At 41.9% G+C, this 12500-nt stretch overlaps 1 pseudogene; it reads left to right on the top strand.

Moving 5' to 3' along the window:
- Positions 1-11787, top strand: part of LOC127645799 (midnolin-like) — a 14364-nt pseudogene extending 2577 nt beyond the window's left edge.
- Positions 11788-12500: the final 713 nt, after the last annotated feature.

Genomic DNA, 12500 nt, shown 5'->3' with positions numbered 1-12500 from the left:
AGTGTGTGTGTGGTTAGAAACTCTCGTTGATCAGAAAAGATTTCCTAGAACAGACACTCATAGCTCTGAATCTCATGAAACCTGTCATGAGCGTGTTCAGATCACATTTCACCCCAAAATTAGAAGGGGGGGGGGGGTGGGGGGGTTGAATTTATTTTATTAAAATAATGCAGGAAAAATAAAACCTTACTGTAATAAAAAAAAATTAAAACTTTTTTTTTTTTTTTTTGGGATGGGTTGTGGATGAAATATGAGATGAACATGTTTTTCATGGGACGGTGTCATCGGGATCCGAGCAGACAGACGATGGAAAACACTGTGCACCCCCAGCTGAACCGTGTGCGTGTGACGCAAGTGTGCAGCATATGTGCAGCAGATGCAACTTAATGTGAACTTTGGCATTAGCGTGTGTGCTGGAGCTCTTCGTTATAAGATGTGGTTGGAGGTGCAGCTGACGCTGGAGGTATTTTTAACCTGGAAATCCTGCCGTAATGAGTGTGTACACTAAAAACGGGCACCTACAGGAACTCTCAAATGTTTCGTGTCTCTTGTATGCGTTTTGTCTTGATGTGTTTCCTCTTGAAGTCGTTATATCTTGTGTGTGGGTGTACGCGTGGGTGGATGTCTGTTTCAGGAATCAGGAAGTTTGTCAACTGTCTGTCTCTGTGCGCCAGTGTGAATATGCAGAAGTGCCAATGAGATTTAAGAGCTGCAGCAGAGGGGAAGAATATCCTGAAAAATAAATCGTAATAAAATAAAATAATCCTGAAAAACGATCGTATCGGGTGCATGTCACCAAAACGTGACTTGTTGAGGGCGTTACCATGGAGACGTAGCGCGTGTGGAGGCTTCACGCTATTCTCCACGGCATCCACACACAACTCGCCACACGCCCCACCGAGAGCGAGAACCACATTATAGCGACCACGAGGAGGTTACCCCATGTGACTCTGCCCTCCCTAGCAACCGGGCCAATTTGGTTGCTAAGGAGACCTGACTGGAGTCACTCACCACACGCCCTGGATTCAAACTCATGACTCCAGGTGTGATAGTCAGCGTCAACATTCGCTGAGATACCCAGACTCCGAAATTAGCCAGTTATTAACTATTCGCTGATGAGTCCTGCTGTCTTGGTAGCTAATAATGAGGCTTGGTAGCCACAAGATGGCTATCCGGCTAGTATGATGATGTTGTGTCCCGAACAAGACTGGCAATGCAATACATCATCAACCATTGCTGTTTATTATATACTATTTAGCATCATTGTAAATCATTCAGTCTTAACATTTGAGCATCTGAGACACTTTGATTTACCTGAGGCTTTTTTTTTTTTTAAGCATGTCATGATAGCATGTACATGTATGGTCCTAAATGCATGAAATGAGGGTTTTGTATTTTTGTCTGAGGGAGGGACCAGTCATTCAAATAGGAAGGAGACCATCGGGAATGATCTGCCTGTTTGGTTTTAATGGAGCGTTTTGAGGTAATTCGACTGCTGTCGAGGGACGGCCGACTGCATCGTGACCTCTCCAGTCTTTATTTGCCGCCTGTCTTTGTGAGTGAAGTGGTGAACATCATGACTCGCATGTTCCCGACAGCGTGAGAGAGGGAGGAGGGGTGTTTACACGCGGTGAGTGTGCCATTCATCAAAGCCACATCACTGGAATGAGCTCATTCACTTAGTTGACTTACACTGGAGGAATGTTAGCGATTACAAGCCCCTAAGAGACGCGCTAACGCTCAACATCTGCTCTTGTGTTCAGTCTCTGTTGCTGAAATTCCACATTTCCACACTTCGTCCTGGACGTTTTGTGGAACGCTTGGTTTGTGGTTCTGCATCAAAGCCCTATGAACAATTTCTCCTTTTTCAAAGTTCCTCTCGTGTGCAAACAGATGCAGCACGACACTCGTATCGTGATCTTTAATCTGCGTGCTAACCTCTCTGGTGTTATGTAAACCGCTTTAAACCCCAGACTCCCTTCCTCCAAACCTGCTTGCGAGTGCAGCTCTGGGCCGTCGAATAGGATTACGTAACTCGTGTTCAGATCGCCAAGCACAAGACGAGGAGTCGCTGTCACTGCTGCGTCATGAATCCCACACTGTGGTTTCATTTGCAAACCTTTAATCTACTCATCTGAATTTGTCCCCATCTGCTACATGAACAGATTTATGCATGAAGTTCCTGTAATGCGTGCAGATCATATCTCCTGATTCATTGATTAACGACCCAGTGTGGAGCGCGCAGTCATGAGGAAACCGATATATATTTGGATGGCGTCAGAACAGACACGGGCAGGACGGCATCGTGGCTTCACTCTGCCATTTGCATGCGTGTGTGCGCGTATGGGAGCGTGCTCTGTGACCGTGGCAACGGGCCTTTTTCAATGCTGACATCATACAGAGCAACTAATAACCGACACATTTAACCACAATCGAAATGTTATAACTCGTATCCATCATTCACATGTGACTTATTAATTGACGGTTTTATAACGTTGCCTTGTGAACGCAAACCACACCAAGGAGCGAATGCAACATTGTAACAACTGAGTCGTTTTCAGACCTGTAGCTTGTTTGATTGGTTCAGAAATGGGGGCTGAAATTGTTACAATGTTGCACTAGAAGTGTCAACTGATGTCACATGTGAGCAAACCGTCTCCTTATGAGTAAGATTGGTAAGATGTGGCTCCTACATCAATATACCACTTAAAATGATACATCTGTTAAAACAAATCAGCAAACGTTACATTTGAGTATTGTTTGTCACTTATGCAAAACCTCGCCGCATTGGTATAGCGCTTGTTCCAGTTAGCGGTTGCGTTACACATGCACATTATGAGTTTTATGATTCGTGGTGACTCGCTGACCTATAGATGTCCTCTCCAAAGATCCGTCTGGTACCCGTGGTTTGGTGACATTTTCACCACGGTTCAGCTCAAGTTTAATGACTCATCCAGTTTGCCGAAGAAATTAAGCGCCAAATAGACCCGCGCGGATATAACCTCCGCTAATGCACCTGCATCGCTCTGCACGTTTCACATGTCAACTTTCTTCAGAGAGAACCTGTGCTGTTAACCAATGTATGTTAAATCAGTTGATGACATCACAGTTCTGCACGCGTTGGTGTGACTTGATAAAAGCCCCTGCGTCATTAAAGTCTTCTGTCTGGGAACGTTTTCTGTTTTGCTGTCAATCAAAATGGCGAGTCTCCTAAAACCTTTACAAACGGGCACGGTTTGCGGACATTGCTTGGAAATACATCGACGTTTGTTTATTTATTTACGCTGGCATTACCAGAGGTTAGTGCGCGACACACGGGATATTAAATGCACTTTTGTTGATCCGTAAGCATAAATGCAGGTATTAAATATTGAGTTGGTAATTAAGGGGGAAAAATTAGTTTACGGCACTTATTAAAATTAACCTTGGATTTATTCAGAAATACTGTAGTAAAACCATGTTTACTGTACGGCTACTATAGTAATATTGCAGTAGCCATGACTGTAGTAATAACTGCGTTTCCATCCAAAGATTTTTTTTTTTTCCACACGTTTTGCCGCATCAAAATACAGCTGACGTAAACGCACATTATCGCTAATGTCACATGTTGACATCATATTTTTCCATTTAACTAAAGCGCATAAACTCTGTTCGTTAAATCAAATGTCGCGAAAAACTGGTTTGGAAACTAAAATTGTCATTAATGCCAAAATATAGTGTCACATCACAGTTTGCCCCAACCGTTAGCCTGTGTTACCATGACGACAGTATTGAAAGATCATGTATTGTACGTGATTATGGATTGATCTTTACGGGATATTGATCCGATCTGTGACACTTCCAGGAGTGCAACACTAATATCTCGTATCATGCACCGGTCATCAACAAGCACAAGGAGAACTAATGAACGAACACTGTTTGTGATTCATTTAATCGCTGTAATCATCCGTTTATTTATTAAAGATGCTTTTGCACATCATTCAAAATAATAGACGACAGTCACAGAATTATTCCACAATACAAAACATCATTTCTGTGCATAAAGATGATTTATAATAATATAAATACACCATGTTAGGAGAATATCTTAAGCGAGTGGTTTTATTTATATTTTGTATACTTTTTTTTTTTTTTGAGCACTTGCAGCCCAATTATATAAAATGATTGTTTAGATTTACTTTTGGAAAGTGTGTGTGTGCGTTATATTAGCCGTACTCTGTTCTGTAGATGAATAAAGTCTGAATGACTCTCAGAATGTTCTAGACTTTTCTCAAGATTCTAAACTATCAGAACTATTCGTCCAATGCCGAGTTCACTTTCAGGAAAAACTGCTTTTGAACATTTTTACACGTTTAAATACTTTAAATCGAACTGTCTTTACCTCAGATCACATTTACTGCTTCAGAAAATACAAATTATATTACGATGCTCAAATACATTTGAGATGATCATCAAGTTCATTTGGTGGTTAAAGTCACTGGAGAAATATGCGGGACATGAGGAATGTATCATGTATGTAACACGGATATTACACGCATCAATGTTTCTTTAATATCGGTCACACATCAGAAACACATCCATGATGATCCTGACACAAAGTTTCTCCACTCTTGCTGCTTGAACAGAGTCATGATGATTCACTTTCGGGTCGTAACCGATGGCAACCTGTGACAGGTGCAACATCAGGACCGATATCACAGTCCCATCAGAACAGCAGCTGCTCACTACTGCAATTCCTCTTCTGACTGCTTTTATTTGTTCATTAAAGTGACAGTAAACTGGATCATTTCACTGAAGTCTCCCCATTTACCCCCAAACTTCAGAGGAGAACATCAGGACATCTGGAGGTGAATTAGTGATGAACACATTTCTGTATGGAAACGCTTCAGGACACATTTCTGTTGCGCTAAACCAAAACTGATATTAGGCATGACGTCATCACGCACACCGTTATTATCCATAAAAGCCCGTTTCAATGTTTTATCATTTGATAAACAAAGTTTTGCTACAATTAACAATTGTTTTACCCCAGTAACACTGTAGATTCCATTTAGTAACCGTGATTTTACTGTAATATTGTTACAATGACCGTAACTATGTTTGTGGTTACTATGATTTCACTACAAATACCGTAGTTAAACTTTGGTTACCGTAGTAAAACATGGTGATTTGTTGTGAGGGCAAATCTCGCAGTGTTTACTGCCAAATCCAGAGAAAACTATATTCTATTTGGTAACAATGTTTTATTTTTCTGAACATGACCAATAACAAGAGCGTACTGAAACCATGACCCTATCAGAACAGACACCGTTTTGGGTTTTACCCACCAGTTTATTACCCATGTGTCTTTACTACTGTCTGTACCAGCCCACCGTTTCTGAGAATCCAAACGCTGGATGTCATATGCCGAGTATAGCCAGTGTAAATCCCAGACTCCTCTGCTTTTGGGTTCACCCACAGCATTGACTGATATCTGCCCGAGACAAGGGCATGCCCATTGCAGTCACTGCGCCCAAACACAACCTTTAAACTTGAGCAAAACACTCTTCAGCTTCTCAACGCATCGCTCTTCATCACTCGTGAGAATGTGAGCAGATTCAAATGAGCTTGACTCATTAGATCACGGCCTCCCTCACCTGAACAGTCATCTCCTCCAATCTCACGAAGCGCTGATGTGAGCGATTAATGTGATGTGATGGTTTTGTGGTTTGAGCGATGCATGAAGAGCTCAGACTTGTGTTGCTTTCTGAATCAAACTCCAGTTCCACAGATGCTCATAGCTTGGAGTGACGCTGATGTTTGAGTTCAACTGTTCGCTCTGTGCCGGTATGGTCACATATTAATACAGCAATCAGCCACAGCATTAAGAGCACCTGCCTAATATTGTGCAGGTTCCCCTCGTTACACCATCCATGTGATTCTCTAATCAGCCAATCGTGTGGAAGCTGTGTATAAAACCTTCTGATTGCCAGTTATGTGCTTTAGCCCACTACGCCACCACCAATCCAGGTTTTAGATGACACAAACGTGTCGAAGAGGGGCATTTTCAATGCCTTCATCGTCAACCGAGGTGTGTGTGTGTGTGTGTGTGTGTGTGTGTGTGTGTGTGTGTGTGTGTGTGTGTGTGTGTGTGTGTGTGTGTGTGTGTGTGTGTGTGTGTGTGTGTGTGTGTGTGTGTGTGTGTGTGTGTGTGTGTGTGTGTGTGTGTGTGTGTGTGTGTGTGTGTGTGTGTGTGTGTGTGTGTGTGTGTGTGTGTGTGTGTGTGTGTGTGTGTGTGTGTGTGTGTGTGTGTGTGTGAGTGACTGAGACGTCCCATAGCAACCATACTGATAAGTGTGTGTTGCATTTGAGCAAAATCAGCTGAAGATTCCTGCACGAGTTGTAAGTCCAACATAAAGAGGCGTTCCATTGCAGTTTTCCCAGTATTATGTTTAAAACTCCGTTAAATGGGTGGAAGCATGAATCATCAAAATTGCCTTAAACTGTAAATCTCCAATAATCACGACGGGCCTCATGAGGTAGCGTTCATACTGTAGTACAGTTCGATCATTCAGACCGTTGGAGTAATAATGAGAAACTGAGTGTGTAAGTTGCATCAACATCTGTCTGTCATTGTCTCCAGGTCAGCGACTTCCTGTCGGGGCGGTGCCCTCTGACCCTTGCCCTGCGAGTGGGGGATCACATGATGTTTGTTCAACTGCAGCTGGCGGCTCAGCAGTCTGCCGCGCAGCATCGCATGCCACCCGTCTCCAGAGTGCCAACAGACAGCAGAACGACACCTGCAGGAGCGGACGGCACTGAAGACCCTCAACTCTCACCTTGCAGCTCAAACTCACCACAGAGTGACCACCCAGCCCCTCCCACACCTCTCTGCAGCCACGCCCACAGTGGACATGGCCCCACCCCCACTACACCCTGCCATGAGGTATGATGCACAAACAGTTTAGTGCACACACTACTATTAACAGAATAGTTCAGCCAAAATGATAATTCTAGCACCGTTTCAATGGTGTGTGTGACTGTGTGTGTGACTGTGTGTGTGTGTGTTTAGGCTGAAGGCAGTGATCAGTCCCCCAAACAGAGACTCAAACCAGGTGCGATCATCGACAGTCTGGTGAATCACGCACCTGGCGTTTTCTCAGGAACATTCTCAGGTATTGTCTCGCCTCAGACGCACGCAGCCAGCTGAACAATCACACTGTTGTTTTATTATACTGCATATTTACCTGAGCTCTACCCCCTTCCCAGGTACTTTACACCCCAGCTGTCAGGACGGCAGTGGGCATCCTCGCCGTGACATCACCACTATCCTGCAGATCTTGAACGATCTCTTGAGTGCCACGCGGCATTACCAGAGTGCCCCCGACCATCACACATCTGCGCTGTCAGACTCAGTGCCCACCGGCCTCGCCCTGCTCGCCTCCACCCTCACCTACCTCAGACCGAGCGCGGCACTTGCCCCTGCGCAGACCGTCTGGTGAGTCACAGCGCTGTGTGTGTGTGTGTGTCATGCGTTGCTGTGTGACTCTCCTTCTCTGAACGAGACGTGACCTCTCGGAGCTCACAGCGGAGCTCTGTGTTTTATTGCAGGGGGTCATGACCCCGGTAGTATTCATTAACAAGCACTGCTGAGCTTACACACACACACACCGCTATCTCTGCACACATCTTTCCAACATACGGCTGCATGAATGATTCAGTTCGCCTCCTGCACACTCAATTTGTGCATACGTGCGTATGTTGAGTGGAAAACATGCTGATGAGGTATGAATGATTCACAGACGGCAGTAGAACTGGAAAGAACCGACATCACCTGGTCTACAATCTATTTTATAGGTGTACAAGTGAATCCCATTAAACCTGACGGGAACATGTCCGGCTCATATTTCACCCTAAAATAAAGAGATGGGAAATTGAGTGTTTTTATGGACTCTCCCTCAGACTGATGATTTTTCACCTTCGTTTGTAGCTGGGTAAATCTAGTAAACTACACTTTAAATGTTTTTATATATAGGGTTGGCAACCTATGTGCCAGCATTGGCACGCCAACAAAGGTGAGAGGTGGACACTATTCCGATATACATCTTTATCTAACCCTTGCTCATGATCCCAGCCGTTGAACGGGAAAATGAAATACGGCACTTCATGTCAAAAAGGTTGCTGACCCATTGTAATGTACCGCGTTGAACGCGAGCGCGTTAAAGATGTAACGCGACCGCATTATAACGTGGTTGTTTAATGCGTTAAAGCTTTTATTAAAGTTCAAATATTACAGAAGCAGATCGAGAGAAGCTGCATATAAGATATTTAGGGAATTGATTTTGAATATAAATAATCTTTTTAATCTTTATCGCACTCGCAGAAGTAAAAAATACACTAATATATAAAATAATATTTAAGATGCATTCTCTTAAAGCACATTTAAATATCTTATGTGTTAAGTAAATATATCGGAAGGATTTTGAAATTTTTTAAAGGGGGGACAAAAACACAAAGGATTTTTTTTTTTTTTTTACTGAATTAAACTTGATACGAAGTAGTTTTCCCTTTTTTATTCAGTGAATGTCATTCAGAGAGATTTATAAAAGATGATTTTGTCCTCTATTGTTCGTAAACGCGTTTAATACATAAGTCTGGACAAGCGGAATAATCGGTTAAGAGCTGAAGATTAATCGTTACAATAATAGTCTAATAATCGTTAGTTGCAGCCCTATTGTCTTTTTTTTTTTTATTTATTTTTTTTTTTATATATATATATTTTATTTATAATTTCAATATAACTAAGTATTTAATCATCACTTATTGAATTATTTTTATTTGAGGAACTTTAAGCAAATATTTATGTGATCAATTGCAATTAATTCGATTAATTGGCATACCATGTATTTGATCAATTAATCGATTGACGGCCTTAATTATAATATATTTGAAATTACATTGTTATATATTGTATTATATTAAATTATGATTTCGATAGATATTATAATTTAGTATATTTAAAAATACTGCTGTAATTTGTCAGTCTCTTTTTTTTTGGAAAGTCGTGGAAATGTAATGGTGCTTTTTATTTAATTTTTATTTTTTTATGATTATTTCTACATCATAGTATAATGTGGTGTTTTGGCTTTAATCCAAAAGAGCTGGATGTGTTCTCGTGAATTTCAGCCGTGCAATCAATTATAGTTTAAGAATCTCATTCTTGCCATTTTTGCGTTCGCACTCGTCCGTCATTTCCTTTAAAAACAAACCTGTCGGCAGCCAATTACATCAGACACATTCACTCCAATCACTGATCCGCTACAGTTGAAGTCAGAAGGTTACGTACACTTCGCTTGAAGTCATTAAAACAAATTTTACCTTGTGAAGATGCTGGAGGAAACAGGTGGACGAGTATCTAGATCCACAGCAAAACCAGTCCTATATGGACATCACCTGAAAGGCTCAGCAAGGAAGGAGCCGCTGCTCCTGGTCGTCCAAATGCACAATAACCCCAAGCACACCTCCACAGTGGTGGCAAGATGGCTTTAGGGCCATGGTACCAAACTGGTGAAACGCTACTGGAAGTGATTTAGTTTGCTGTAATGTCATATTTAAAGTGTTCTCTCTCTCTCTGTCTCTCTCTCTCTGTCTGTCTGTCAGGTGAGCGTTTGCGGCAGACCGAAAACAAAGCCACTCGCTGTAAAGTGCAGCAGCTGCAACTCTTACTGCAGCAGCGACGACTGCAACGGAAAGCCAAGAGAGACACGCGCAGAGCCGTACCACTGGCCGGCCAGTCGCAAGGCTGCTCGTAGTCATAGCAACAGCAGTCTATCCAGTGACGGGTCCTTGGATCTGGACTTTCAAGAGCCGGTCTGGAAACCCGACGTGCAGGCGGACATGAGCTCGGAGTTTGTTGTGGCTTGAGGTGAACGGATGAACGACTAGATGGGATTACGCCGCTGGTGGAGGGACGGACGACAGGAACAAACCATTGAAATTAAAGGTTGGAAGGAAAATAATTTGCGCTGTAACGCTGCTTGAAAAGGATCCGGACACACGGGCATTAATGACTGGCTGCGATTTTAATCGGTTCATACTGTAGAATCGACTGAGGAGCAAAAACTGTGAAACACTCGGACTGTTTTTATTCACGTCACCGGCTTTAACGGGCATTCACAACATTGCGTTAAAATATCGAAACGTCTTTTAAAACATGATGCGTTTACTTGAAGCATGTGTGAAATATTAAGACTTGTTTTCAGAGTATCTTGAGTTAATGTGTCAATGTTGATCACCACAAATTAATTTCCACTCGTTCCTCCTGTTCTTTAACTGTGCGTTTCAGTGACACACTTATAATGGAAGTCAATGGGGTTGCCATGACGATGCAAACCCTAAAACAACCATAAACCGATGATTTAAACAACATTAAAGTTCAAATAATACATGAAGTTTTAACCGAATTAATGGGAGTGATTTTTATAAAATTAAAAGCGTCACATTTCTGCCTCCAGAATGTCCCCCATGGACTTCCATTATAAGCCATTTGTGTTTATTTTATTTTGTACAATTTTTGTGGTAATCATGTCACAAATGCTGTTGAATGAGATTATTCAAGTCTTCGTTTGGCTTTTAAGTAAATGCATTTTGTTTTTGTGTTTTTGTTTTTTTTTTTTTTTGTGTTTTTTATATTCCTGGAAAAATACAAAAAAATGTAAAGTTTTGTTTGTTGCAGTAAATGGTTTATACACTGGTTAAAGTATTGTTACAGAACGCAGTATGTAGCATTATCACGTCAGGTTTGATGTTTCGAACAGTACGTTTTCTCTCATGAGCGTTAAAATGTATCTCGGTGTGGAGGACCGTACACCGACCGTACATCAATCGTTTCAGATGAGAAGAAAATCTCCAGTGCTTTTGAAGACAAACAGACCTGTGACTTTTGAGAAGTGCATTTATTACGGCATATTGGTCTTAAACGGGCCATTGATCACAGAGTCCTAATGCAGCATGTGTGATTTTAACTTCCAATAATCAAATGAACTTATCAAATCGTCTCACTCTCTTAATACTATAACGCTCCCCTGCAGAACGGAGGCTCCTATTGGGCGTCTGTGATAACATGATCAACATGACTGTATGAGAGATTTCATAAATCAATGAAGGGTTTGTCTGAGAGCTGCACGAGTGTATTTCCATCTTTACTGTAGGAAATGTTGCCGTTTATGAAAGTGTTTGACGTGTGAAGATGAGCGTTCGGCTGCAGCGGCCTTCTGTTATCTGACAGGACACAAACATGTGAGTGACCCGGACTTGTGTGTGTGAGAGACGTGAACGGTGGTTTTTAAAATGATTGTAAAGACTTGTATTTCCTCATGTTGTGTCTCTTCTGTTGCAACACTCCGCGTTTCCTTGTTGATCACGACTGAAGCTGGTACCTCATTGCTGAAGTCCGGTTGCAGAAGGTCACGATTCAGTGTAGCACATCAACTGTATTCATTTATAACACATCTGGCCCTTTGTGTTCCCTTCTCTCATGTGTGTGAGGTTTGAAATGTAACTAGTATCAAGAAAGAAACATGTAACTGGACGGTATTTTTATTTTTTTTCTTCAAAGCAATACATTTATAAATGAAGAGAATCTGTTTGAGTTTTAACTCGACACGTTCAATTAAAACATGTTATCAATGCTACTCAAACTTGTTACTTAATAGCGGTTTCACACGTGTACACACACACTTTGGTTAATTTGTCTACTTATGGTGTCCAACAGTAGGTGTTCGTTCATCACACTCTTAAAAATCATAGTTACAAGTTCCAGTAAGTGTTCATGCTGCTTTAAAATTTTACTTTGTGTCAATTTAATAGGGGAACATATTTAAACAGAACAGAGATGACTTCAATATGCAACTTTCTAGAAGTGTGTTTAGCCTCTTGAGTCTCTAGTTTCATCTATTATGCCCTTTTGAGCATATTTATCGTGACAATAAAAATAACAATAGCACCAGCTCTTCATTAGAAATCCTATAAACTGATAAATGTGTCTTTCAGAGCCTTCATATGGAGTTATGATGAAAATAAGGTGCATTTCAAACTGTTCTGAGACCAGTGCAGACAGACGGCACACTGGAGGTTAAGTCATGCACTAAATAGGGAGCAAGGGAGCATCCTATAGCTCTCCTATAACTGTTCTGAGACCAGTGCAGACAGACGGCACACTGGAGCTTAAGTCATGCACTAAATAGGGAGCAAGGGAGCATCCTATAGCTCTCCTATAACTGTTCTGAGACCAGTGCAGACAGACGGCACACTGGAGGTTAAGTCATGCACTAAATAGGGAGCAAGGGAGCATCCTATAGCTCTCCTATAACTGTTCTGAGACCAGTGCAGACAGACGGCACACTGGAGGTTAAGTCATGCACTAAATAGGGAGCAAGGGTGCATCCTATAGCTCTCCTATAACTGTTCTGAGACCAGTGCAGACAGACGGCACACTGGAGCTTAAGTCATGCACTAAATAG

This window comes from Xyrauchen texanus, chromosome 6 (assembly GCF_025860055.1).
Source record: "Xyrauchen texanus isolate HMW12.3.18 chromosome 6, RBS_HiC_50CHRs, whole genome shotgun sequence".
In the NCBI taxonomy this organism is placed as follows: Eukaryota; Metazoa; Chordata; class Actinopteri; order Cypriniformes; family Catostomidae; genus Xyrauchen; species Xyrauchen texanus.
This window is presented reverse-complemented; position numbering and strand designations above follow the sequence as displayed.